At 49.3% G+C, this 27,583-nt stretch overlaps 1 long non-coding RNA gene across 1 annotated transcript in view; it reads right to left on the bottom strand.

Annotated features, from left to right (window-relative positions):
• Nucleotides 1-27,583, bottom strand: part of LOC308061328 — a 40,334-nt gene that overhangs the window by 7,454 nt on the left and 5,297 nt on the right. Inside the window, exon 2 of the long non-coding RNA XR_013927171.1 lies at nt 1-27,583. This exon is cut by the window's left edge and continues 7,454 nt beyond it. This is a non-coding gene — a long non-coding RNA (uncharacterized lncRNA).

Raw genomic sequence — 27,583 nt, 5'->3', positions numbered from 1 at the left:
GCTTCACCAGATGTCTTGGGTGGGACACTGATACCCTGCTGAATAACTCAGCTCCACCTTCTCTTCAAGGAATTCTCATTCACTGCCAGGGAATGAAATGCCTGTCCCTTCCCAGATGCCAGCTATTGGCCATAGGAGTCAGATCCCTTCTAATATACCCCCAAATTTCAGGCACACATCTGGCTGTCTGCGTATGATGACACCCTTACATGTATCTTGGTGGACCCACACTGCCAGTCCGCTATTCAGTGTATCTCGGGACTTGCCTGCTTAGGGAGCAGGAGTGAAGCTTGTCCAGTTGCTGGGCAGGTGGGATGGCTCAGTCCCTTGAGTGGCATTCATTCTATTTTACGTTTCTACTGGACAGATGAACTAGGAGGTCTACATCCCTGTATAGCTGGTGGAGAGCTGATCAATGCAGTGAGTGGAGTTTAGGGTACATGTCCATTTACCAAAGGTAGGTGTCTATTTGAGGATTACAAGTGTTGTATGCCAGACTATTGACTGTGTTATCTAATTCTCCATTGATTAAACAGAATTAAAGTTGATTTGCTCAGGTATAGTCCCTAAATCATAGACAGTCAGAGGAAGATGAATCCTATCACATCATTCAGCATGTAGGTACTGCCACCTGAGCTAGATACCTGAAATTCATCGTCACTGGAGAAAAAAAAATTCCTGCCAGGAGTCATTTTTTTAATCTATTTAAGATGTATCCTTTGGGTGGGATGAATCGTTCCCTAAAAATGCTTCTATCTCCATATTGACTGCATGGAGAGTATATACAGAGGGTATGAACTGAGGTGTCTGCACCATAGACATCTACAGCTAAGGGATTCATCTCTGCATGCGGACCCCTCTGTTGACACTCATTGTTTTCCTCTTTGTCTCACTCCACTTAGCAGGTTGTTCCCAAGGGTCTAATTTCTCACTGACTACCCCGACGAGCCAGATTCATCCAGTCAAGGGATTTGTGCTCAGATCTTTTCCGCGCTGCCTGATTTTAGCCAAGACCTGATTGCATCTTCGCCTTGGAAGCAACGGCAAGTGTACGACATGTTAGGCCAGCATTCACTCAGCCAGAGACTACTGCAGATCTTATGGGATATTGAAATCCTCTTGTATGACGCCATCATAAAACCATGGACATGTTCTCCTTAACGTGTCCTCAGTGTGGCCCTTGGTGTTGGACTGGACAGTCCCTTGTAAAGAACTTGCTGGCTTGCATGCTGGATTTTGCTATTGCTCTCTTCACTTGACCTAGCCCCATCCTGATCACCCACAGATTTCACCAGCCAGCTAATCCTTCAGCCTGCCTCTTTGGATGCTGTAGTCCCCGAGAGAGAGCATCTGGGTGTTGCACACATTATGCTTATAGTAGCTGTGGCTTGCAATCCCTTCCCTCTGCTGCTTCCTTTCTATTTATGCCTGCCAAGGGACGCTCTGCTGGCTCTGTCCTGAGCCCTGCGTCATCCCGGAGTTACTGATGCGGTGCAGGGGATGCAGGTTGGCTGCTGTGAACCCTGTGCTTTGCCAAAATGGCTGAGGACCAGGGACAGCCCAGCCCGATGGTGCCCCCAGTCTTCCAACACTCAGAACTACCTCTGAACGTGGTGCAGCACGAGTCTTTTCTCCCCGTTTACTTCCCAACAAAGACCTTTTGCTATAAGCTGAAGGTTTCCGTACATCTGGCTCTTCTACTTTTATTCCTCTGATTTCCTAAGGAGGCTTCTTCCCAGCTCTCTCGCAGTACGTACAATCCCCTTTCCTCCAAATGAAGTGGGAGGGATGGGAGGAATAGAATGCTGCGTAGCGCCTTTCTGTGGGACAGCAGGATGGAGCCTGACTGTAGCCTGAGTGGGATCTGCCCAGCTGGTGGCACATCAGAGAGCCACAGAATAATTTAGGTTAGAGTGCTAGCGGAGAGGTTGAACACTCCTTGCTGAAAGATCGGCCAACTGAAAAGTTAGATCAGGTTACTCAGGATCTTGTCTAGTGGAGGATGGAGATTTTACAGCCTCAGGGCCCCTCCTCCAGGGTCTGACCACCTTCAGGTTGAAAATTTTCCCTTTCTGCAGCTTGTGATTGGCACCACTTGTCCTTTTGCTGTGTACCTCTGAGAAGAGTCTGACTTCATCTTCTTTACGAACATCTCTTGTGTAGCGAAGGCTGCACCTAGGTCCTCCTTTCACTTTCCTCTTTCCAGCCCAGTAAGCCACTGCCTGTACTCCATGTGCTCCGCTCCCCAGCCCATCTAGGTGTCCCTCACTGGACTTGCTCTAGTTTGTCAGCGTGTCTCTTGTACCAGGGCCCTGAAGTTGAACACAGTACTTCAGATATGTCCCCCTAAAGGCCACACTGAGGGGACTAATGACTTCTCTTGCTGGCTGAGCTCTTGCAAACGTAACCCAGGGTGCAGCTGGCTGTCATTGCTGAAAGGGATGCTGATGGAGGCAGCATATCCAAGTCAGATCCTTATTGTGTACTACAAAGGACATCCATAGCCTGAGGCACCACCTCTGCGGGGGAGGGGTGTGGGGGAGTGTGTGGGGGGGTGGGAGGTGTGTTGGGGGTGTGATGGGGGGGGAGGGGCTTGTTACTGTCTTGATTGGGAAGCCAGAGAAATAGATGGGCAATGGAGGCTTTTGCTGTGGGGCACACCCTCAGGGATGTTTGGGTCCATGGGGGAGGGGACAGTATTTGTCGTACCCATCAGGTCGTTTAAGGGGTGGTAAGAAGCTGTACAGCTAGCACTTGTAAAGAGCAGAGAGCTAGGTGGTGCTTGTCTCTTCTGTAAGCCTCATCTTCAAAAGGAGAGGAGGAGGGTATTTTTAAATCACATTTACTAACTTGAGGAAAACCCTAAGTTCAGCGCACACCACATTTCAATACATTTTGGGTTGTGATGGGAAAGCCTAGAGGTAAAACACAAGCTAACACAACCTGCTTTTCTGTTTGCATTTTAGGGGGTTTGTTTCATTTCTTTGTTTTGTTGGGATTTTTTTTTAGTTTGTTTTCTTTTGTTGGCTTTCTTTCATTTTTTTTTAAATTTTAATTTAATTTAATTTATTTTTATTAGGCGTATAAGCAGCTCTTATGTCCTGGCAAATACATAATTCCAGTATGATCACCTCTATCATACAAAAGGCATAAGGCTGGATCTGGAAGGATAGAGAGAAGATGGACAGTTGTTTCAGCCACTCTAAACCATATATTTTCCTATGTGTCTGTTTTAACCCATGTGTAGAAGCCTCCCACTCAGAGGGGAGACACTTGCACTCAGCGTGGCACAGGCCAGTGCCACAAATTAGGACAAACAGATCCAGGGATACGACCGCAAAGGAAAAAGGGTCAAGGATGTGGCTCCTGCTGTCTGCTAGGGAGGGACAGGCACAGGGTCATCAGCAATCTCAGGGTCTGCAGGTAAAATACTGTCACCTGCTGATGGTGCTGGCACAGAGCAGGGCTGGTGGCTGTGACATGGGCAGCTTTCCCTCCATGGCTTTAGAGCAGGACACAGATAAATCTTGCCTGGGACCTTGGGTAGTCCAGGACTGTGCACCTTGCTGGATAAACTCTTTGAGATGTGTTAGATACCATTTCTGCCTCTTCCCTCCTGTGACTCTTGTACTGCAGCCCTGCCTGAAGATGAGTCCTTGGATGTCTTTGTCACTGAGGCATAGCAGCTTTTAAACTGAAGGAGGGACACAAGAGTTTACACACTGGAAAACCCCACTGGCTTTGACCTCTGCACCTTCCAGGGCATGCCCTGTCTCCTGGACACAGAGGACGTTTCTGTGGTAGATGTCTGCTGGTGGCAACAGGGAGTCAGATTTGAGAGTTAAATAAGAAGCCTTCGCTGACACCCAAAGGTTGATGTTTTGGGGGCATGCTGATTGGAGAACATGCTAAACTCAGGGATTGAGTCTTGCGGGAGGTAAATGATGGGGACTGCATATCTCTGAGGATGGAGACTCCACAACCTCTTCAGGCGATTTGGTCCCATGTCTAAGCTTCTCACAGCTGACTTTGGAGAACATATCCTGGCATTGCTGCTGTAGGTGTGTTGTCCCTAGGTCACTTGGCCTCTCTTAACTCATGGGTGCAGGTGAAGCTGGCCCAGCTCAGGATGGGGAAAAGAGTGCTCTGCACATAGACCCTTCTTTCTGCAGCATCATGAGTGACCCCTCTCCTTTTTCTATCATGCTTGTGGCTGTCCTCATCTTCTTGTCCCCATCCAGCTGCCTACTCACCCTTACACCAAAGTGCCTAAGTCCTCTTAGGCTCAGCTCTGTCCTCCCATCTCACCTGACACCACAACAGGCTGCTAGAGCCATACACAAGGGCTCAAATTCCTGTGGTCTTTTCTTTTTAATCTTTCTGTCTTCTTTCCATCTTGGAGCTGTTGCCAATTAAGAGCAAGCCATTTGATCATGTCATAATACCAATGCCAGCAGGCAGACCTGTTCAAGCACAGAAAGGGAGAGAGAGACAAGAAGAGAGAGGGGGGAATAATAATAAAAATAATAATATAGAGGAGGGGAAAAGAATAAAAAGACAGCCTCTTCTTCCATCTCTCCTCTCACAAGGTAAAGAATCAAAAAGTCATTTGATGCATAATTGATTGCTTTGGAGTGACTCGCAAATTGCTAAGGAGCCTTGATTCTTTGGGTAATAAGCGCATGGAAAACACAGGGACGTTTTGACCGCGGGGTTGTGTGTGTGTGGGGGGGGGGGTGGGGAGGAAAGAAAAATAAATACAAAAAAAGCATAGCAGCAACTAACTGAGCCCGCGCATGCCGAAAATATTTTAATGAGCATCAAGAACAAGGGATTTCAAGAAGCATGAGCTCAGGACAAAACAATAAATTAGCAAACAAAAAAGGAAACAAAACAAAAAGAGGAGCTTTTTTCTTTTTTTTTTTTTTTTCCCCTGACAAGAAAAGCACAAAAGTGCTGAGCTGGCGGGGCTGGGGCTGCTGGTCTCTCTACCCCTCCCTGCTTCTCTGGAGTGTGTGGATGGGCAGAGGAGAGATGCTGCCTTGAAGCTTTGAGTGGTGCATCCCCTCTGTGTGCCCCATCCCAGGCGATCCCAGGCAATCCCACCATCAATGGCCACCGGTTTCCAAAACATGCTGACAGAAGCTTTGGCTCATTGCAAATGTCTCTCTGACTAGTTAGCAAATGAAGGTATTAAGGCACTTGGATTTAACAGCCCTGGTGATGTACCTCCAGAAAAGGAGGTGAGAAGGGCTGGACTCCCTCTGGTCTCCTGACTCGGTCCTTTTCTGAAGGGGGAGCTTTACTGACCCAAAGCTGCTGAACTCGGTTAGCAGTGGGTGAAATCTGTCATCATGCTACGTCAGCAGTCCCAGGCAGCAATGCCAAGAGTGTAACATGCCACGGCATCATACCTTGCTCCCTTAATATTTCAATGGCCCATGGCCCTGAGCAGCACTAAGAAGGTCCGGCAAGCGCTGTGCCTGCCCCAGCCACCAGCTAGCTACCTTCACTGGGCTATCTGGTGGCTTCGCTGGGTGGGAACTGGTGACAACAGCACCATAGTCCGAATTGGATGAAAAAGCCTGCACAGGACTGTCTGGCCCTGTGAGTTAAGCACAACCCTCTGTGTGGGTATTTTGGAAATCCTGCTCCACCTTGCATCATCAGCTGGTTCCTACTCTATGCTCCCTGTGGATATTGTGATTACCTTTGCTTGGATCCTATCTCCTCTTTCCTCTCTAGCCTTTCTGGGTGTCAAACCTTTCTGGTTCTCTGCTGCCAAGGATGAGTCCCTGAGTGTGCATTTGCTGTGTAATTGTAATTTGGGGCCAGACACTGTCACCCTGAGATATCCAGAGGAACACCTACCCAGGGGTCCCTGATGGAGACTTTTGCACAACTAACTCACAGCAAGACCTTGAATCACCTGTCGGTTTACAACCTCCTTCCCTGCCCTGAGACCAGCCTTGGGCAGTAGATACACGCCAGCTCTGTTTCCCACAGAAGTGATTCATGTAACACCTGCATGCACCAAGGAGTTTGCAATACTTTAGGGGGAAAGCCTGTTTCCCAGCATGCATGGAGAGGACTGGTACTCCTGCAGGAACTGGTGGGGTGAATCCATCTCTGACATGTAGATAAGTGCCTTTTCCTGCTTCCTTGCAGTCTCTCCTGTTGGCAGGCAATTGCTGAATGCCATTAGCCCAGCTGGAGGCTGGCTTTCAGCCTCTGTGCAGAGCTCTAAATGTGCTGGCAGCATGGGCAGAGGGGTGCCTCATGGATTTTGGGGCTGGCTGGGTGGCTGTGCCCAGCACAGAGCATCCTTGGGGGTGTTCATGACCTGGAGCCACACATCACACTTTTGCAGTAACAGAGGGTGCTGCAGGCTCCTGAGAAGTTCAGGGGGGCTTTTGGGGTGGGAAACATAGCTGTGCAGTAGGCACTCATCCATGATTTTTGCTCTTGAAATCCATTGGATGAGGTGAAGTGGATCCTTCAAGTCAGGCAGAGAATCTAAGCACTCCCAGTGGAGAATTCAGATGTGCTTGTGGAAAAGCCTGGCTGAATTTAACAGGGATGAAGTGGTGGGGTAGAAGAAATAGCTTCTGGAGAGGCTGCTCATACATGTTTACAGTGCAGGAGGCACCATCCCTTCTCTATATTTTTTTTTGTTAATATTATTAGCTATTATCTACTATTAATAGGAGAATTAATAAAGACATTAAAAGTTTCACTTTTTGAACTTCTTAGACCTTTCCTGTTTGCTTTTGGGACCATATTATTCTATTCTGTTCTAGTCTCGTCTATTCCATACTAGTCTAGTCTAGTCTACCATAAGAGCTACTGCATTACAAGGGATGGTGTGGGTCCCCAGCTGCTCTTGTAGTGGCCGCTGCAGGCTGAGTAAAGGGGTCAAGTAGGAGCACATGTCCCTGTGGAAGCCACCTATCCCCAGGCTGCAGAATGATTTTCCCTACCTTGTGCAAAGGTAAGAAGTATTAAATCCTCCAGCCTCCAGCAGCTCAACTTCCCACTCAGAAGCTGTGCCTGTCCAAGGATGCAACACACTGTCCCCAAAATAATGCATTGGCTGTCCTTTTGGAAACAAATCCAGTTAGACCAGATGATTGCCGTGGACTGGAGCAATGGTGCCTGGTAAGTTCCCAGCAGGTAAACACTTCCCAGCAGCCTCTGATCTCTTGGTCCTGATTCTCAAGGCAGAGCTGTTACACACTTTCATCACAGAGAAATTCAGGATCCAGAGCTGCTCTGTACCAGGTATTACAGATTTGTGACCACGGGTTTAATGCTGCCCTACAGTTTTCCCACACCTCCTCGGGTGCTAACTCCGTAGTGATCCATGGGGTCCATGTGCACTGCTTTCCTCCCTCTGTCTCAAGGGACTAATAGCCCCTCTGGTCTGCATGTACAGATGCCTTTTCCTCTCAGACTGTCCAGCTGACCAACATAAACCCACTGTGCTCAATGCAATTTTTTGCCGGCCTGACAATTTCTTCCTCTCCTGCAGATATGAGGAAGCACTCATGTTCTGAAAATCCACCTGTTTTCCCTGCCAAACGTCTGATAAAAGCATTATCTGTCTCACCATACCCTGCCATTCCATATATACCTGGTTATCAAATTCTGCTGCGATGTACTCATTAGTCTTATGAACTTCCAGTACTTGGGGCCTTGGTGCTCTGCAGACTTTCTTGATTCTTCTCATTGGATTTTAGCTCTCCCTGTTGCTGAAGAGAATTTCACATTCATTTTAGGCATGTTTGCTGTTAGCGATGGTATTGTGTTTCTTTCCACTGAGGCTGTTGCTACTGAGGCTCTATGGTGGATTGTAGCTCTGGCTATTGCTAGCAAGGATCTTGCATGGGTTTTCATCCTTTTCTCTTTCTGCAGAGGTACCCTGCAGAGGGAGGGGGCGGTGAGGGGGAGGGTGGCTGGAAAGGGAGTTGTGGAGGGTCAAGGCTGAGGAGATGTCTAAGGGACTCTGCCAGGTCCTAAATTAAGGGATCAGGAGTGCATCAAACTGACAGAGGGAAAAAAAGACTGCCTGGCCTGGGGTGCCAGCTGCAGATGTGCCCAGGGGCAAGATGATGCCCAGAGATGGATTCTTTCACTTGTGAAACTGGTCCCAAACCAGGAGTCAAGCCAAAGCTCACCGGGGTGGGTACCTCTACCCTCCTAGCAGCTGATTCACACAGCAAATCAAGAGGTCTCTGCTTTCAAGGGTTTTGCACCAGCACAGTTACACATGGGCCAGCTCCTGTGTGTTATGTCTCTCTCTACCCATTCTGTCCTCATCTCCTGCCCTAAATGACTTGGGAAGGGGTTGTGTGTGTTTTTTTCAGCATCTGCTTTGTGAGCTTTTGTAGTCCCAAGGCAAGGAAGGAAAATGTGGATCATGGGATAATTCAGGTTGGAAGAGACCTCAGGAGGTCCTGTGTGTGCTGAGAGGTAGCAGGAGGGAAAGCTGCAATGCAAAGAGGTGGAGTAAGGGTCTCTGCCTAGTCAGGGTGTTCAACAGGGGCCACACCAGTGACCAGTTAACTTGACACTACTGCAAGGCAGCTGTGGATCCCAGGACGCTGGGTCCCATGAGGACCTTTGTGTAGGAGCTGCACCATGGGGAGAGGTTTGGCAGGCTTGGTGTGCATGCTGTGTGGTAAAAGAAGGTAGTTATATGAACAGGACCCTGCTTACATGGCACCACCACAAGTAGCCATGGACGTGGGTGCAAGATCACACACATAGGCTGGCACCTCCTGGATTTAACTGGACAAAAGTGGGTCATATGTGGTGGGAATAGAAAGGGCTAAACCCTCTGGTACCCCCCTAAACCTAAGCCAGACCCTGATAGGTACATACCCTAGGAGGGATGCCACAGTGACACAGCTTATGCATGCGTTGTTGGCAGGACTCATTGGATCCAACAGACATGCAGCAATGAATGCAAGGTCTCACTAGTCGTGAGGGCTTACTGGAAGCTGTGTGCAAGATCCAGGTCTTATACAGCCTGACTTGGCTACACGGACCCCAGGAAGGTGCTCAGCTCATGTGCTAGGCACTCCTTGACCCTACCAGGGCCTAATCTTCAAAGCAGATTCTGTGGCATCACCCATAAGGCTCTTGAGGATTATTGTGAAAGCCCGATTTAAATAAAGCCATTTTTTTCCCCCATCTACAGACACTGCAGAAGTTTCAAGGGCTCCATTCCCTGCCTAATACAGCAGCGTAAGCAGAAGTGTGCAAGGCTATTTGACAGGCTGCAACGCAGCCTTTGGCTAGGACTCGGCTGACAGCTGGACATGGGTGAACAGAGCTAGTGGGGACCATCTGGAAATGCTACATCCCTGAAACAAAATCTTCCTGGGCCAAAATGTGACCAAATTGAATGGCTGGGGAGCAGTGGGAGATGTCCCAGTGGTCATGGGGACAGGGGGCTTCAGCACAAGCCATGAGTGCACTCTGGCTGCAGAGAAGGTGTACTAGGCTGTATGACAACATCCAGTGTCTTCACATCTGGTAAAGCAGGATGTCTTGAGCTATGTATGGAAGGAGACTACAGGGCCTCCTAGCCCCTTGAGGCCTGTGACCACCAACGGGGCAGTTTGGAGTCCAGCCAGCACATGCACAAACTCAGACACATACACATACAACTTCTCTCCCTGTCCCCGTGGGCCAGTTTGCCTACACACCATCCTCCTGCCTGCCTTCTAGGTACCTTCATTCAGTGGTGGGTTTCTGCACCTTCTCCCCACATGACCTCTTCTCCACAGTCACCTCCTTGTCCCAGGGGATCAGATTAATCTTTGGGTGGAGGCCTCCAGGTAAAGGTTTGAGTAAAATGACTTGGGTGGATCCCAGTAGACAGTCCCCTGCATCCCCACAATCCTTGTAACCCACAGGTGTCTTAGCATTGTGGGAAGGACAAAAGGGACTTTTTAGACAGACAGTGGGTCATGGATGTGACTTGGGACCTTTTGTAGGGCTTAGTGCATACTTGTGAATGAGCATATTTGCCGTGCTCCGCATGTGTATGTGTGAGCCTGTTTGCTCAAGCTGGGGAGGAGCTACGTGAGTGCTCACTTGTCTGGATTTCTATGTCTGTGTAGATGCATAGACACACTTGTGTGCATGTGCTGGTCAGGGCTGTAGCTGTGTGTGCGATTTATGAGTATGGACTCAGGCATGTGCAGGCTTGAGTGTGCTTGTGAACGTGCCTGCCATTTGAATGCATTTGAATGTATCTGTGTATGTTGACAGACAGTTGCCTGTATGTGCTCTCCTTTGGCCACACGTTTGCCAGCATGGTTGTGCTGTGGTTGGGCACCCTGTGGTTGGGCACCCATAAGTCCCTCCAGGGGACAGAAGAGATCTTTCCAGACTCATCTGCTGTCTCATTCTCCTTTGAGGCTTAAATTGGCTTTGGGACCAATCCTTGCAATCACCCACAACAACGCTGGATGAACACCAGTCATGGAAGACCACACAACCGCTTTGCTGCTGATTGTCCAAAAAATCCCCTCCCTGCTGCAGGGATGAGGAAAGGTGGTGGTAGGCACCCTGTGAAGCCCTGTGCCACTGAGGGGACAGGCCCCAAGGCCAACTTCAGAGCTGGTAATAGAACTGCTCTTGCCTGCTCTGACCATAATAAGACTTCCCCACGGGTGGGTGATGCCTGGTGGAAGGAGGGTGACACCTCCACGGTGGCCCCATAGACAAATCCATCCAGCCTGGCTGGGTTAAGCTGGTTTAGCCAATGCCATGCCTGGCACACCAGTTGCACACCACCATCTCAGACCCTGGAAACTTTTACCCAGGGCATCAACCTGGTCTGATGCATGCACCCCTCCACTCTGCACACCTCCCTGACGCCACTGCGCAGCCCCTCTGTGCTGCTGCTGGATGCCGTGCCGCTGCTGGATGCCGCGCCACCGGCAAAGAGCTCGTTAATATTCCGACAGCTCCTATCTTGCTCTCTAAATGAAGGCCGCTCTTAAAGAGGGGTTTATAATTGGGCCCCAGCTCCGCTGCGTGTGGCCTTGTCAAGTCATTGCACAGCAGCACCTCGGCAGTGCACCTCTGAGAAGAAGAAAAATAGAGAAAAGAAAGGGAGGGAGGGGAGGAAGGGAAAAGGGAGGAAGGAAGGGACTCTGAGCCCCCCTTTGAAAGGGAAGCAAAGAGAAGAGACCTGTCAATAGGATCAAGCTGGCGGTGGCCATGAAAAGCCTGGCAGCTCCACGCTTAGTGATGCTGGGGAGGGGAAGCGGTGGGAAACCACGGGTCGATCCGTTGAGATGAAGGCAAAATGACAGCCCCTGAGGCTGGCAGGGTTTGAAAGGAGAACACACAGGAGCCAAAACCTGCAGAGCGACACTTGCAACTTTTCACTTATTCCCTTTGACAAGACAATGGAGTTTTCTTTCCTTCTCCCCCCCCACTCTCCCTCCTCCTTGTTTTTTAAAGTGGGTCCCGTAGGGAAAAGCAGAGAGTTCTCAAAGGATGAAACAACTGGTGTGATAGAGAGGGGAGGAGAGAAAAGGGGAAGAAAGGAGAGAGGAGCAGAGCTCATTTCTGCATGGGACTCTGGTTTACCTGGGAGGAGGAGGAAGGAGCAAGGCAAGAGGGACATTACCTTCCCCTTGGTGCAGGATGCTCAGTAGCACCCACTCACTGCCAGCACGGTAACACAAGAGGGGGTCACAGACTAGCAGGGGGGCACCAAGGCAGGATGCAGCCAGAGAGCTGAGTCAGTGGTGATGGGGAGTTTCCCTGATTCCTCTGCAGTGGGGTAGGAGCAGGAATGGTGGCAGGTGGAGGCAGGAGAGCAGAGCAGAGGGACCAAGTCCTTCTCCTGAGCCAGTTCTGAGCCTGTTGGTACTGGTGGGTGAGGGAAGGGAGGCTGGTCTTCTATGTTTGATGGGATTCCCTGGGGGACATGAGTGCCAGGACACTTGGCAAAGTCACCTGCTCCTTTCCAGTCCTCTTGTCATGAAACTGGGGGGACTGGGATAGTGCCAATAAGGACTGATGGGCTGTGTCCTCTCTGTCCAAGCCCTTTGGAAACATGAGGTATGGGTAGCCCAGGGTGAATCACACTTCTAAGCTGGCTCCAGGATTTAATTATCCTGTGGAGAAACCCCCTGTTCCTTCCTTCACCTTGCCTGTATGTCTGCCTGGTGAGATTCACCCCAGAAATCTAAGAGACTAAGCTGGGACTAACCCCAGGGGCTAAGTGGATCTAATATATGTCAATACAAAAGAACATTTTAGGAAAGTTTTTTCCTGAGTATTTATTCCTTAACCTCATCTGTGTTCAAGGGTGAGAACTGATGTCTGTTGGAGCTGGTAGGGGGAATAATTGGGAAGACCAATGGCCAAGCTGGGATTAGGAAGCTGCAGTCTGCGAGGATGCCAGGGGAAAAAAAGTTTTGGAAGCTCTTGAATGTCCCACATGTAAGAAAAATTTTAGCTTTCCCAAAGGAAACAGGAGAGACTCACAGCTTGGCAAAAAAATCCTGGGAAGGACAAGGAGCCATTTTCCAAACACTTAATTTAGCCAGAGAATGACAGAAGGTGGTCTGTCTGGAGACAATGAGGTCTCTCTGGAGCCATCTTTCCCATGCAGACAAGGACATGAACCGAGATGCGTGGTGAGGGGACACTCCACCCCCCACCCCTCCAGATCTGGTCAAGGTGAAGGAAGGATTACAGGATCAATTGTAGAAATACGCTATTGTGTGTGGGATGCTGGCAAGTGTGAAGTGAAGGTCATGGGCTGCAGAAACCAGCAGTGGTCCAAATAAGAAGGAAAGGTACAGAGGTGTGAGAAGGCACAGAGGTATGAGATCCAGGAGAGGGTCAGCATTATTTTCTGCTGATGGGCACAAAGTGGAGGTCTATGAGTGACCCTCATACGTGTTTTGTTTCATGCCTTGACTGTCTGCAGTGTCATACAGTCACAGAATGACTTGGGTCAGAGGGCACCTCTGCAGGTCACCCAGTCCAACCGCTCACCCCAAACAGGGCCAAAACGGGTCATAACCTTGACTAGTTGAGTTCAGACTGTCTCCAAAGAGAAGAGACCCCCCCCAGCCTCTTTGGCACCCTGCTTCATGATTTAAGCACCCTCACGGGGAAAAAAATTCTTATCAGTTAGGATTTCCTGTGTTCCAGCTTGTCCCTTTTGTCTCTTATCCTTCTACTGTGCACCTCTGAGATGAGTCTGCCTCTGTCCTTCCTCCACTCTCCCATTAAGAAGATGAAGATGGCACTATGATCTCCTTTTTGCCTGCTCTTCTCCTGGTGACCAAACCTAGCTCTTGACCCCTCATCTTATGTCTTGTGCTCCAGTCCTAGCCATGCTGGACACGTTGTTTCCCTGTCACCTCCATTGTGGCCCCGTCCTGAAAGCAGAGTCACTACAGTGACCATCTCCCCATCATGCAGCACTACATCATGGTAGTCAAGTGATGGCAATGTGCCTTTCCTGATTTCCAGCCCCCATGCCAGCTATTGGATGACTACAAAGAGGTATTTCCAAGATGGAGTTTAGGGTAGTGAAGCCCTAAAGTTCTTGGGAGGTGACCTGCACGTCTTGGAGAGGAACAGTTTGTTTTCTGGGATGGGGTTGCTTTACACAGTGGTCCTAAGGCAGGCTGGGATGGGGATGTTGAGATGGGGAACATTTCTGTGAGCAGCATGAAGAACATCAGCTGATTAGAACTGCTATTTTAGGACATTTCCATGTGCAGAAGCCAGAGAAGCTGACAATGATGAGCACTGTGGCCACTGTGGAGCAGAGTGGATGGTAGACATGGGCTTCTGATGCTTCTCAAAGGACTAAGAAAGGCACGACTCTGCTGTTGGCCCAGTGCCTGGGTTTTGAAGGATTAAATGACTGACACCAACAAAGTGAGAAGTATTAACCAATTAGCTGGAAAGGGCCACATGGCCATGTATCTGAATGCTGAAGTCTCACTGGCTAACCTTCTGCATAGCCATCAAGCAGGAACTACCATCAACTCTTCTCATCAGTTGATCTCCAAGCACTGGATGAAGGAGGTCAACATCATAACCCCCATTTTAGAGGTATAGGAAACTAAAGCACAGAGAAATGAGTCACTGGCAGAAAAAGAAACCAGGGTGGGATATTCCTCACTTACCTTCTGGGACCTGCAGGTGAGCTGTGTGCCCACCACCCCTCTGTGGTCAGTGGGAATAAAACCAGGGTGGTCAGTGTGGTTTATGTCCTGATTTCTCTGTGGCATACACTTTAAGAATGTGAGGAAAAGTGCTCAGGTTTCCCCTGACCACATGTCCAGGTCTCAGATGGACACCAGCATGTTAGTTAGATATCCCATACCCTCCTGGCATCACTGCCTGCATGCTCTGCCTTAGTCACATGGGATGCTGAGATAGCCAGACCTGTGGATATGATGGACTGATGTCCATCTCCTCTCCCTTGGCTCCCCTAGGGCTTATCAGAGCATCAAGAAAGTAAGAAGGAATGAGCACAATTCTGCCCCCTCCCCTTTCCTCTGTCCCAAGTCAATTTTTCCCCTGCTCGCAGATTGCAGCTGAAAGAAATAATAACTGGCCTGTGGCCCATGAGATTCCCCATTTGGTTCTTCTGGAAAAACTGCTGTTTCATCACAGTGGACCAGGGGGAGGACCACCACATCCATCTGTGTCTGGTAGTGGCTGGTTACAATTGCTAATTGCAGCTGTGTGGTCCCTAGGCAGATCTGTCGCAACCCTGAGGGCAAGATGTGTTGGGGAGTGAGAGTGTTTGTAACATCAGGGGCTTTGCAAGTCACTGTAACTGCACAGTGACATCCAGAAAGAGGACTGTCCAAGGTGGTCTCTTAAAGTAAGAAGGAATATTCTTGACCTTTCTGCTCCATCTGCCTTGTCTTCTCAATGTATGAGATAATGTGGGGTCAAATATGGAATCTACCACAGCACTCCTTTGCTGGTACACCTTCCATTTGGAACATGGCACCCTCTTGCTTGTTCTGGTCTGTACAAACCCTCCCAAAAGATACCCAGTTACTAATTCAAGGCCATGCCACGCATCTGCTCCTTGGGTCCTTCATGGATCCTTTGCTTGTGGCGTCTGCACACGACCTGCCCAAAGGCCTGCATGTCCTGGACCCTGTATGCAGGAGCTGCTGGGGAGTAGGACTGAAACAGCTCCTTCGCTTTGTGCTTATGGCTGCACAAGAGGTGGGACAGTCCGTGACAGGTAGGGAAGATTTGTCTGAACAAGGTCCACTTTAGGATGAGATGAACTATACCCCAAACTTCACTTTTTGGGCTATTTATGAGGCAAAAAGGGACCCCAGGATACCTGGCTCAGATGAAGATGCTACAGAAGCAACACTCACATAGTAGGTGTGAGATGAATCCCATGAAGAAACTTTGATGCTTCTGTTTCTTTTGCAACTCCAGAAAGGACATGCTCTCTGCCCTAAAGTGTCCTCAGGTGCTGCTTTTGCAACACTCTGTCATCTGACCTATTATGTACTCCTTTCTTGTCACTCAGAGCAGAGAGACTAAACAGCTGAAACATGATACAGGTGCTGACCTTACAAGTGGGATCTAGAAACTGTTCCCTCTACATTATTATCATTTCTGCTGGGATGCCCAGACATTCAGAAAAACATCCAGCTTGCACCATGCCATTATCTTGTGGTCTCTAGTGTATAGCTCCCAGCTCCAAATCCCATCATCTTTCCAGCTTTGGCTTAATCCTTGAGCCCCCTGACTCTTATTCCTTATAGGTATCATTCCTGCTTCTGAATCTCCTCTTCTGTTTCTCCATTACGCTGTCTCACCAGCCTCTGCTTGCGGCTTTGCTGTTGCAGCCATGCATGCATTTGTTCTCATGACTTTCCATAAAGATCTGCTCCAACTTTTGTTGTAGGTGAGACATAGTGCCAACAGGTATGGAGAGGAGAATAGTGAGGAGGATGTTCCCTTTGGATAGGTGACATACCAGTCATCATCATGGCCTCATTTGAAGCTGGGAGGCTGCCCTTGAGTCTTGCTCTATCTGTAGAGCATCTCAGCCATGCCAGCATTAGGGGCCATCAGCTGTGTCAGCTTGTGTGTTGTGCACGATGTTGCCACAACACGTCCCGCTGTCCACTGAACTGATGTGAGGAAAGGCGAATGTGCAATCCCCCAGGACAAGCCATCCACTCATTGGAGGAGACAGGCAGCACAGTCAGGCTGGCCAGAGGGTGCTTCTCCCTGGGAGGGAGTCACAGAAACCCACGGCACTTGTAAGAGATGGGCTCGTGGCTCCCACAAAGAATCCTACCTCCCAGATGCCCAGGTGCCCCTACCCCCTTCTGGGAGATACTTCCTTGGCTGACCCTACAGGAGCCCCATAGAGAAGCCCAGTGGTGAGCAGGACCTCATGGGAAGCCTCCTCCATCCTAACTCTCACCTTATTTTGCCTCCTCTTTTTCAGATTCCCTCCCGCTCTCTTTGTCTTTGCTTTCTCTCCATCCTCCCCCCTCCTCCCCTTGCTTTAGCACTCCTCTTTCTCCCTTTTTTCTCCCCCTCTCCCCCTTTACCTGCCCCACTTGGGCAGGGTGGCTTGCACACCGCTGCACGCACACCGACACACACACATCCCCGTGCCGCTTAGTACAGGAGCACCTGGCGCTGGGGAGCAGCTTTGGGCTCGACATTACCATAGGCAGCGGGTTAATGGGAGTCTACTGAAGAACTTTTTGTGTTATTTTCCCCTGATGTGCCTGTGTGAATACCTGGCCCACAGCGTCACCACGGAAGATTGGAAATGCTCCTGCCATGGACCTTTACATGGCACATTTTAGGTTCCCCGCTGTGTTTTCTTTCCAATAAGAAGAAAGACCTGTCAGCATTAAGCAAATCAGCCATACGCCTCACCTCCCTGAGCTGTGTCACACATGAATATCTGAGGGCTTTTTTTCCCCCACCTTCTCTTTCCCTTCTCTCCTCTCCTTTCCCATTCCTGTCCTCTTGGTTTTTAACGAAAGAAAAGTTTAATGTTCTCACAAAGGAGAGAGAAAAATATCCATAAAACTCCAATTTAAACCCCTTTAACCCATTCCTCTGCTTTCCCTTTCAACCTGATAGCACACCCTTTTTTCTTCCTAATAATAAGAAGGTTTGAATTTCTCAAGCAGCCGGAGGAGATGAGAGAGGAGGAGGAGTGTGGAGGGGAAGGAAGAGTTTCTGTATGTGCGTGGCTGGTATAAGCATGGCTTGTGGAGGTTTAAGGAAATGGAAAAGCAAGGATGAAGCAAGCATAGACACAGGAGCTGCCATGAAAAAGGCAGGATTTTCCTTTCATTGCATTGTCTTGGCTTGCCTACCCAGGCTGCAAATTGGCAGTGTCCAGTCATCCCCCAAAAAAGGAGATGTGGAGCCAAATGCAATAAATAAAATCACAAAATATTAAACATTGGGGACCTTTTACATTGTCTGTATCTTGGGAATAAATCTGGGGCTGGATTTGGACCTTCCATAGAAAAACATGATCTAAAACTTCCAACTCAGGAGTGGGTGATACCAGACACCCAAAAGGGTCCCTGAGAAGGACTTGTTGAAAGTGATGCAGCTTAATTATGGGGTTATAAAAGCTATAAAATTTATACCCCAAGGCTTCAGGAGATGATGTTCCCATCCTGCCCTGACTTTAGGGCTCTGTGTCTGCAAAGTCATGGAGGAGTGACCTAGTGCCCTACAACTGTATAAAAAGGGATGGTCCAGGAACCATGATAGTGGAAAAGGCAACTAACAACAGAGATTTGTCCCATGAGTGGAGTCCCCAAGGGAGATTTCTTTTCCTTTATACCCTTCACCAAACCTTCCACACTCAATCTTCCAGGTACTATGGAAGGGCAAATCCAAATGTGCAAACAGACCCACTCCAACCAGTTTAGGACTGGTAATACCCACACGCAAATACACACAAGTACAGACACACACTCCCTTGTCTGAGCATTCATTGGCAAGATGATGCACGTGGATGCACATCTTCAAAACCCTGCTTTCTGGGAAAGAAAAAGTAGGAATGAGTTCAGCTTCTTATCAGTTTTGCAAAGGTTTTCCAAAGCCAAAAAGCTGCTGGGAATTTGTTGAGGAGGATGAGGCAGAGGAAGGGAGAGAAGGTATCCAGCACTACGTGAATGTGTCTCCCCGTGCAATCTGAGTGAAACATCTAAAAGGAAAACCAGCCTTGCTGCAGACTGCATGGCACCTCGTACCTGTGCGAGGCCTCATGCTGAGAGCCAAAGCAGCATCTGGTCAGGCCTGAAAAAGAGAATTCACATGAATCCAACACCAGGAAGTTTTCCCTTCTGGACCCTGGGATTGCCTATTTAAGTAATTTATCTTCCTCCTTGTTAATGCTTAATTGATCTGTGGCTCTAATTGACTGCACTTAAGATGCCCCATGCCTCTGGCCAGAAAGCCAGAGAAAGAGGCAGGATCCAAGGGAATTTGGCTATTTCCTAGACATGCTGCGAGGATCTCAGCTGGGCATGTGGGATGCAGACAGGGGATTTTCCTCTGCTGGTATAACAAGAACTTTTATGCTTTCATCTACTTGGCCCTGCACTGGTGATTCATTGTGACCCACAATGAGACCTGTCCCCCAGCTCTCAAGTCAGTCCATCTTCCATCAGCTCCGCTTCCTCATTCCCTCCACAGCTCCTGGGGTCCCTCCAGCCCCACAAAGCAAGCTGTCATGACTCCAGTGTAGGACTCTCTTCCAACAGAGACAGCACTGACCTGATCTCTTCCCTGCACCTTCCCTCTGCCAAGAAGAGAATGATGGCAACTAGGAAAAAGATGACTCTCCCTACTTGGCTGCTCAAAACATGGGAAGGAGGAAGGGCATCTTCTCAGCAGTCAGAAGGGTTTTTCTTGATTTCCTCTTGACTTTGCTTGGAAATCTTGTTTTTCAGTTTAGGAAGACGTGATTCCATGGTATTTGTCACTGGGAAATGACCATTGGTCTTTTTCTTCTGCAGCAACATGCAATACTTCCCAAGCATGAGATGTTTACAGAGAAGAATAGCTACAGCTGGAGATGCCCAGAAAGGCTTCTGCACAGCTTGAATTGCAGCTTGACCTCTCTCATCTTCCAGGGACAGACAGCTCCTTGCCTGGGATCCTTTGGGTCCTCCTAAAGCAGAATGCCCATGTGGCCAAGAAGGCCAACAGCATCCTGGCTTGTGTCAGAAATCGTGTGGTCAGCAGGACCAGGGCAGTGGTTGTCCCCCTGTACTCGGCACTGGTGAGGCTGCACCTTGAATATTGTGTTCAGTTTTGGGCCTCTCACTACAAGAAAGACATTGAGGTGCCTGTCCAGAGACAGGCAATGAAGCTGGTGAAGGGTCTAGAGAACAACCCTTAAGAGAGGCAGCTGAGGGAGTTGGGGTTGTTCAGCCTGCAGAAAAGGAGGCTGAGGGGAGACCTTCTCACTCTCTACAACTACCTGAAAGGAGGTTGTAGTGAGGTGGGGTCAGTCTCTTCTCCCAAGTAACAATTGATAGAACGAGAGGAAACAGCCTCAGGTTGCGCTGGGGGAGGTTTAGATCGAATATGAGGAAAAATTTATTCCCCCAAAGGTTGTCAGGCATTGGAAGAGGCTGCCCAGGGAAGTGATTGAGTCACCATCCCTGGAGGTATCTAAAGGATGTGAAGATGTGGCGCTTAGGGACACGGTTTAGTGATGGACTTGGCAGTGCTGGGTTAATGGTTGGATCTTAATGGTCTTTTCCAACCTAAATGGTTCTATAATTCTATGACTATTGGGAATGGCCTCTTGACCCACCATGAATGCAGAACTGTCTTTGTGAATCATTTGGGAGGCAGCTAATTGGGCTGGTCCACAGGTGCCCAGGGATGGCACTGATAATTTAATGGCAATTGTATTCCAGGTCCTAAGCACATTCATTGCCACTGCCTGATTTCTAATACAGTCATAGACCCAGTGACTCAGGAGCACTGCTGAAATGGTTTTCTAATGGGGTAGCCTGAGACATACCCAAGGCCTTCCATAAAATCAGGGAAGTGAGTTGCACAGTCAGTTGCAAACCCTGAAATGACTGGGGCTGCATCATGCAATCCCAGCTTCCCACTGTGCCCTTCCTGACTCCTGGTGACTTACTGCCTCTTGGTTCTGGTTCATCCACACTCCAGCTCATGCTGGCTGCCTACAGCTCTCAGCACACTCATCTGCCCCTGGCAGCCCGCTGACTTCATCCCTACACCGCCTGGGACATGCGCCAGGGTATGGGAATAACGCATCTCACCTTCCCCAGGGTGCACTTCTCTGAACACAACTGAATTGCTGAGCTGAACAGAACCATACTGAGCTATCAACCTTTTACCTTGCAAACCCAAATTTGGTGAAATGAGGGGAAACGTTGTGAGAGCTATGCTGCTACTGAGTTGTGCCAGAGCTCATGCTGCCTTCCTGCATCCCATGATGCTGAGAGCTGGGGTTCAGGGGCTGTAGTAGCCCACAACGTCCAAAGCAAATGAATGTATCGTACACTGCTATGTTGATGGCTTAACGGTTTAGGGACGTGATGCTGCCTTTGAATGCAACAGGTCCCAACGGATGCCTTGATGAGCCCTGCAGCAGAACAAAACCCTCTAAACCAACAGACAAGCTTATTCATTATTAATAGTACTGCACACTTCATTCATCAGCTCTTTACCAGTGCAGCAGCATAGCTCTGCAGCCACTTGGGGTGGGAAGCAACTCACTGGCTCCCTTGAGAAGGGAACAGAGGGCCCAGGAGAGAGTGGGGCTAGGACAGCTGGCTAGAAGCTCTAGATTTTCACCCAAGACACAGACACACCATGCCGTGTGGTTCACGTCCATCCAAGAGGGTGCTGCTTTCTCACATGTGACAGGAGGTGAAACCAAGCACTGAAACAGCCAAAACCCAGTGAAGATAGAGGCTTGAAAGAGCGTTGCCTTGTAATGCCCCTTGGCTGCCATCTGACTCCATTTTCCTTGTGAACAGGGGTGGCAAGGAGACCTGGTATGAGGCTGGCAGCCTCTAAAGCTGCTCTGTTTCTCTATTGCTCTATTAAACATTGCCAGTTCCTGCTCCCAAGACCAATGGGCAAGAAATGGATGATTTTACGCTGACTAACCCTCTTACCCTGTAAACCAGGGCAATTGCATCTAAAGTGCTGGCTGGGCATCCTTGAATTTACCCGTTTGGGTAGAGCCACTGGGGCCTGACCTGGGTGTCTTTTATGGCAAGCCCTGGCTAAGCCTGGGGTCCTATAGCAAAGCCATCCTGATGCACGACAAAGCCCTAAAGGCCTAACAGAGTGGCAATAAATCCTCAGCACCTACAAAACAGACAGGGAGTGTGGTGGGGGTAGGAATGAGCCAAACCACCCTGGGTGTTCCTGAGGGCATGGCCTGAGCTGCTTGGTGCTCAGAGTGGAGAGGAAGGGTGGGAGCAAGAAGGGGTGGGAGGGCAGACAAAGGGGGCAAGCGGTGCACTTCTGAGCGCTTGCCCCAAAGGGCTTTAATGCATCTGAAAGTGGAAGGTTTCACATCTGATTCTTGTCACAGGCAGCAGGGCTAATCGGCTGGATGCCACTTCCAGGGGGAAGGAAGGGCCCGGGCAGCGGACAAGCCACTTTGCTCAGAGGGGCTGCTGCCCTTAAGAGCCTTTTGTTGCGGTGGCTCGGCGGCTCGGCAGAAAGGTGTGCTGTCATTAGAGTGACACTGAAAGTATCCAAGATTAGTGGTGACAGACTGACTGACCTGTCTCTGTCAAGCTTGGAGCAGATGAGGGAGAGGTAGGAGGAGAAAAGAGGAGGGAGAAACAGCTTTTCCCCTGAAAAGGATTATTCTGGATGAGCAATGAAAATCAGGCAGTGCTGGTATCCAGCCACTAACTGGATCTAGATCCTTTCCAATTATCTCCTCAAATCAGTTCATATATCCTGAAAGGAGATTTGTAAACCACCCTCCCTGGAAACACAGAAATTTGGCTTTTTCCCTGCCTTCAGCAGGGCTGGATGAAGAACAGGTTTCCAGCTTTGAAGATGTCGCCAATCCACTTCTTTGCCAGGGTTTTGCAAGGAGACTTGGGGAAAGCCATGGGCTGGCAGTGACACTGGTGTCTCTGAGTCCAATCAGTAGAGAATCCCCCTCCTGATCTAGTATCCCTGCCCATGGCAGAGGGATTGGAACTAGATGTTCTTTAAGTTCCCTTCCAACCCAAACTGCCTTGATTCAATGATTCCTCAGCCATCAAGTTCTGATTTTAAGGGGATGCTGCTCTTGTTTCTCTCTGCAGAGAGCCAAAAGTGCTTCCTTCAGTGGCAGGCATAGTTACGCTAGAGGAAAGCAATCAGTTTGGATAAAATCCTATCTCACCCCTCCATCACTTGACAAAAACCTGGTCCCCTGAGCTTGAAATAGGACTAATGCTTATCCCAGGACAGGTTGTGACCCTCTCCATGGGAGGAGCCCATCCTGTACCCCAGATGCACACCTAGTGGTAAAGCATGGGAAACAAGTTTTTAATATTTCTTATTGCTGTGGTTATATCCCTCCTCTATTTCTGCATTCTGCCTGCCAGGAAACCCCATGGGAGCCTTCGCCTTGGACCCTGGCTTTTGACCTTGGCCAGGGATGACCTGGGCAGGATGCCCAATTTGCTACTGCAAATGATGCTTCTGGAGTCCTCCCATGGCTGCCAGCATATCTTGCATGCCTGTTCCCCGAGGTTACCTCTCCTCACTGCTCCTTCACAATGGGGCATTTCCCAGACACAGATCCATTGTTCCACCACCAAGCTGAATTTTTCCTTTTAATCCTTCTTCTTGTGGAGAATGTATCTAATTTCTTTTCCCTTCTGCCTCCCCTTCTCCTCCTAAGCCCCATTCCTGACTGCCAGCAAAGAGAGGTTTTGAGACCAATTTCAAGGTGGATTCGGCACTGGGAGACTGGGGATTTTAACATCAAGAAGTTGTTTGAGTCTGTGGAGTGGTCTGTGAACTTTTCTGAGCTGGAGGAGTCCAATGAGGCCCTCAGAAATGCAACTCCAGCTAATCAAGCCTGCAGAGAGCCTGAAAGGCTCCTGGGGGTGGTTTTCTGTACAGGTTTCTTAATATACAGCTCTCCCAGAAAGGCAGGGAGGCTCAGGGGACAAGGCAGATGGGGCATGATGGCACAGGATTTGGAACATGACAGTCCCAGTTCTGGGACTGCTGTGGGAGTTGCTGGTCCAGTCACTTCACGTCCTTGAACCCCAGTTTTCCCACCTGTTCAGTGATGATGGCAAAGGTGAGCTTCTCTGTAGAGACTGGTGGGAACCTCCTGCAAATGACCAGGAGGAACAACATGTTGTCTTCAAAGATTGTCTAGCAAAGCCAGAAAATGGCAAAGTTGATGGATGTCAACGGGACCAAGCAAACTCCCTCTTCTTAAGTCACTGGGTGTGTTTCAGCTGTGTCTGGGCAGGTGGATGATTCAGTTTTTAGCTACAACACTGGCAGGTCTCTTTGCAGTTCCTCACTCATAGGACTTCTTCCATTCTCCAGGGTCCCTTTCCTGGAAAGAAGTTTGGCTGAAAAGTCAGCATGTGGCTGCTCTACTGAACCTCACTGCCCAGCATCCCCACAAATGGCTCGATGGATCGGGCTCCTCTTGTCCATGTCGGCTGCAGCATAAGGCAGGATATGAAACCATCTGAGAGCAATTTCTTGCTATGACCTGGAAACTGAGTGTCCATTATTTGGTTCCTATTTTGTCTTCTTAATTGTGTCCATTTTTCAGTAGGCTCACAAATTCTCTTTGCAGTCTGCCTGATTGGAACAAATGGGACATTTTCCTTCTCTGCATGCTGCTGGGGAGCCATCAGGTATGAACCACTTGGGTTGGGAGTGACCCTTGCTGGGTGGCCTCCAAAGGAACAACAGAACTATCCTCTGGTACCACCTGATCCCTCCTTGTGCTGGGTTTCCACTGCCCTGGCCATGTTCCAGGGCTTGTCTCCTGTCTTCTTATCATTGCCTAGATGAATGAAGCTTGCAGCTTCAACCGCACACCTCATCCAATGATGGACAGACAGATACCTCCCACCCCAGGGAGCTGAGCTATAAGATACTGGATTTTCTGCTGTGCCAAAGCTCCTGTATGGTCACGGTTTCATTGGTACTCCCCACCTCATTAAATATAAAGCAGACCTTTCCATGTCACAGTGAGGAGAAGTACGCTGGGCTGTGTGATGAGGGGTGGAAAGCATTTGGTTGCATATGCTTTCAAGGAAATCTTTTTGGGAGCTGGGCTTCACATCCTGCCTATGGGACATTGTTGATGGTCTTTTCCATGGAGTGACCCCAGGCTGTTGCATGGTCTCAGGGCTGAGAAGAAAGACTGCAATGCTGCAGGTCCATGACGTCCAGACCAGGCAGTGAGTGGTGGAACCCAGTGGTTCTTCAGGTTTGGGTGACTGGTGTGATCCTAGACTGGCTGGTGGGAAGATCCTCTTGAGTCTGTGTGTGATCCTCATAGTTCTGTATGCATTTTGCCCAATTTGGGAGGAGAGTGACTGTTGGCTTTTGTTCAGCCTGGCATCAGCTGTTACCCCATAGCACCATGTTTGCTCAGCTACTTGGTTGACATCCAGTTCCCAACTGGTTTCCCATTAGTTCCAAGTATGGTGCCACTTTAATGCCAGCACAGAGCTTGTTGACCTTCATGATGTTCCTGTTGTCCCAGCTTTTCTCAGGGTCCCTTTAGACCAGTCTCCCCTCCTAATTAACTGTTACTCACAAACTTGTAGAGGATGCATCTCCAGGTCACTGATGAAGATGGTGAACAGTTATCAGCTGTGCCAGAGGTGCTTCACCGCTGTCATGCTGGAAAATGAATAAGGTTGCTCCTCAGCACTGGACATCCAAGACCTCTGCTAGGCTCCATGGAGTCCATCAAAGTCCAGGGGACAGTGTGTGCTGGGAACAACCATTTATCCTTTTGCATAAGCAGGGACCATCTAAGCTGCCTGATGGCACTGAGAGACAGAAAATCAAAAACTTACCAAAAGATTTTTTTTTCCCAAAGTGAGAACCTGGGGAACTGTTTGGCGTAATGGCTGGTATTTAGCTTGATGTAGTGGAAAATAGTGGGCATTTACCTATTAAAGGGGATCGTTGAATCCTCTTTGGCCAGGAAAGAAAAAGTGATGATTGAGTTTCAGGTCAGTAACATTGAGTTTTTCTCACTGTTGCTGAAGAGCTTGCATCAAAGAGCAAAACCAGTGCACTCCAATCAAAAAATGACCTATTTATTTCAAGAGGTTTGAAGAGCAATGTCTCAATTCAAACTTCTTCAGTTGTAAAGCAGCAGTGAAGTCCTTCACTGTAATCCTGCACCCCTTTTTTGCATTGTGGGGATGAGGACTTCTGCTCTGTGCTTGGCAAGTATGTTTTGGTGTAGTCGTCTGCTACAGACACTGGCACATGGGTTGTGCAGTGGCGGGTGCTGTCCTTTTTTGCAGTGAAAATCACACAATTCTAGCCTTAGTGAAACTCCAGCCAATGGGAGCAGTACAAGGTTGGACCACCAGCCTGTGTGGGTTCAACACAGTGACCCGTCCTTGGTTTAGTCCTGGAACACATGCTGGAGGCTGGAGCCATCCAGAAAAGCTTTGCTGTGCTGTGGCCCTTATCTTACAACTTGTTCTAAACTATCCCCTGCACTTGGATGGGCCAAACAGCTTCAGACAGTGGGAGTAAATCCATGTTCTTCCATCCTTTTGTGTATCCCTGCCAGCCCAATGCATGGGAAGAAGCATCTGGAGCCTCAGAAAACACTGACATTTCAGAAATGGTGTTTAAAGAACATTAAAATTTGCATTCCCCAAATCTGAGAAATGTGCAGATTCTGTGAATATGGGAACAGCATAATGCCTCCTGGAAACAGGCAGGTTTACTATCTTAAAGCCAAATGTGAATCATGTTTGTGTCAATGTTACATGCTGTGATAATAAATAAACCAAACCCAGACTTTCCAGTGTACCCGCAAACCTCTGAAGACTTTTCTTTTGCAAGTGCTGCTCTGCTTTGTGTTCCCTGGAAGCGTTCGGAGTTTGCCCAAGCAGCATTTTTCTGATGCTCCATGAATAATATCTGCTCAGCTCTTCTGGCAAACATGAGCTCCGAGGAAGTCAAAGGCAAGGGATTCACCTTGCCCTGGGCTGCTGAAAACTGCTTTGCTCCACAACTCTTGTTGGAGATGAGGAGGAGATCAGTGTGGTGTGAGGCCAGTAATGGTCACAGATGATGTACAGACACTGGTATATGGGACATATGTAATTGTGGACAGGAGTCTCCTTTCCATTCTCTGACCACAGCATCTTTCATACTGACTGTGCTGGAGAGATTTAGGGGATGGAGAGGAGGAAGGAGATATGTTTAACAGCAGATGGATGAAAGGAGATGGAGTGCTCTTGAAATGGTCTTAGATTGTGCCAACAGTGGTGGCCAGAGGCCAGGGTATATTGCTACACCCTCTTGGGGCATCTTACCTTGGAGTATCTTCCCTGTCTGGACTCCCTGCTTGCACAAGCTGATCCCTCATGCCTTAGGAGGACAGCACGAGCATGGCTACAGCTTTTTGAAAAGCTGTTATCACCAGCACAGAGAAAGCTCACCTTGACTTGGGGCTTCTCCAAGAGCCACCCCATCCTGAGCTGCCTCCTTGTCCAATAAATCTTTCCTGCAAGTGACACTGGGTCTATCTAGGAGGTCTTGGCTGTCCTGACCACAAGACATGGACTACTCGTGCTGCTGGTGGAGGGTTATTTCCTGCAACAACCATTGCCATTTTCTTCTTGCTGGCATGCCCCAGAGCCTACCCAAAACAGCTGGTGAATGGTGATTCGGGGGTACTCAGGATTTGTGGTGAAAGAGAATAGAAGTTCATGTGAATCCAGCCGACAAGCATGAGGAAGGGACGAGGAAGGTTTTTCTGGGCCCTTCCCTAGAGCTGCTACGATCTGCTGATTTGCAGGATGCTCCCCAGCCTGATGGCTCCTTCTGGGCTGTGATGGATGAGCTTGCACCTCTGTCCGCCTTCCTGTAACTGCTTTGCAATCAGTAGCAGTGGCCAGGAGGGCTCCCAGGGGCTTGGCGAGGATGGGGAGGGGAGGGGGCAGCTGGCAGAGGAAAGGGGGGTTAGCGGGGGGATGTACTTGTGTGCGGGTCTGCGGTAGATGTCAGTTAATGGAGCTGGGTGATTCAGCCGCTGCGGAGGAAGCATCGAGGGATGCTTTACGCCCTGGTACTACTGGCAGGAACATCCCGGAGGCTCCGCAGCACATAAGTAACTACAATGGGTGATTGCTTAATAATTAAAGATATGTAGCGCTTGGATTGCCTCCCAGAGCCGGACCAGAACGGGGAGAGCAGGGCACAGAGGGAAGAAAACTTCCCGTCTTACAGGAAATCTTCCCCTTCCGAACCTCTCTGCAGTCCCCGCGCCTGCTGGGGGACTTGGCTGGAATCAATTCCC

The sequence above is a fragment of the Falco punctatus genome (assembly GCF_963210335.1).
Source record: "Falco punctatus genome assembly, chromosome: 3".
Classification (NCBI taxonomy): Eukaryota; Metazoa; Chordata; class Aves; order Falconiformes; family Falconidae; genus Falco; species Falco punctatus.
The sequence above is the reverse complement of the archived record's forward strand: the minus strand, read 5'-3'. Positions and strand labels throughout refer to the sequence as shown.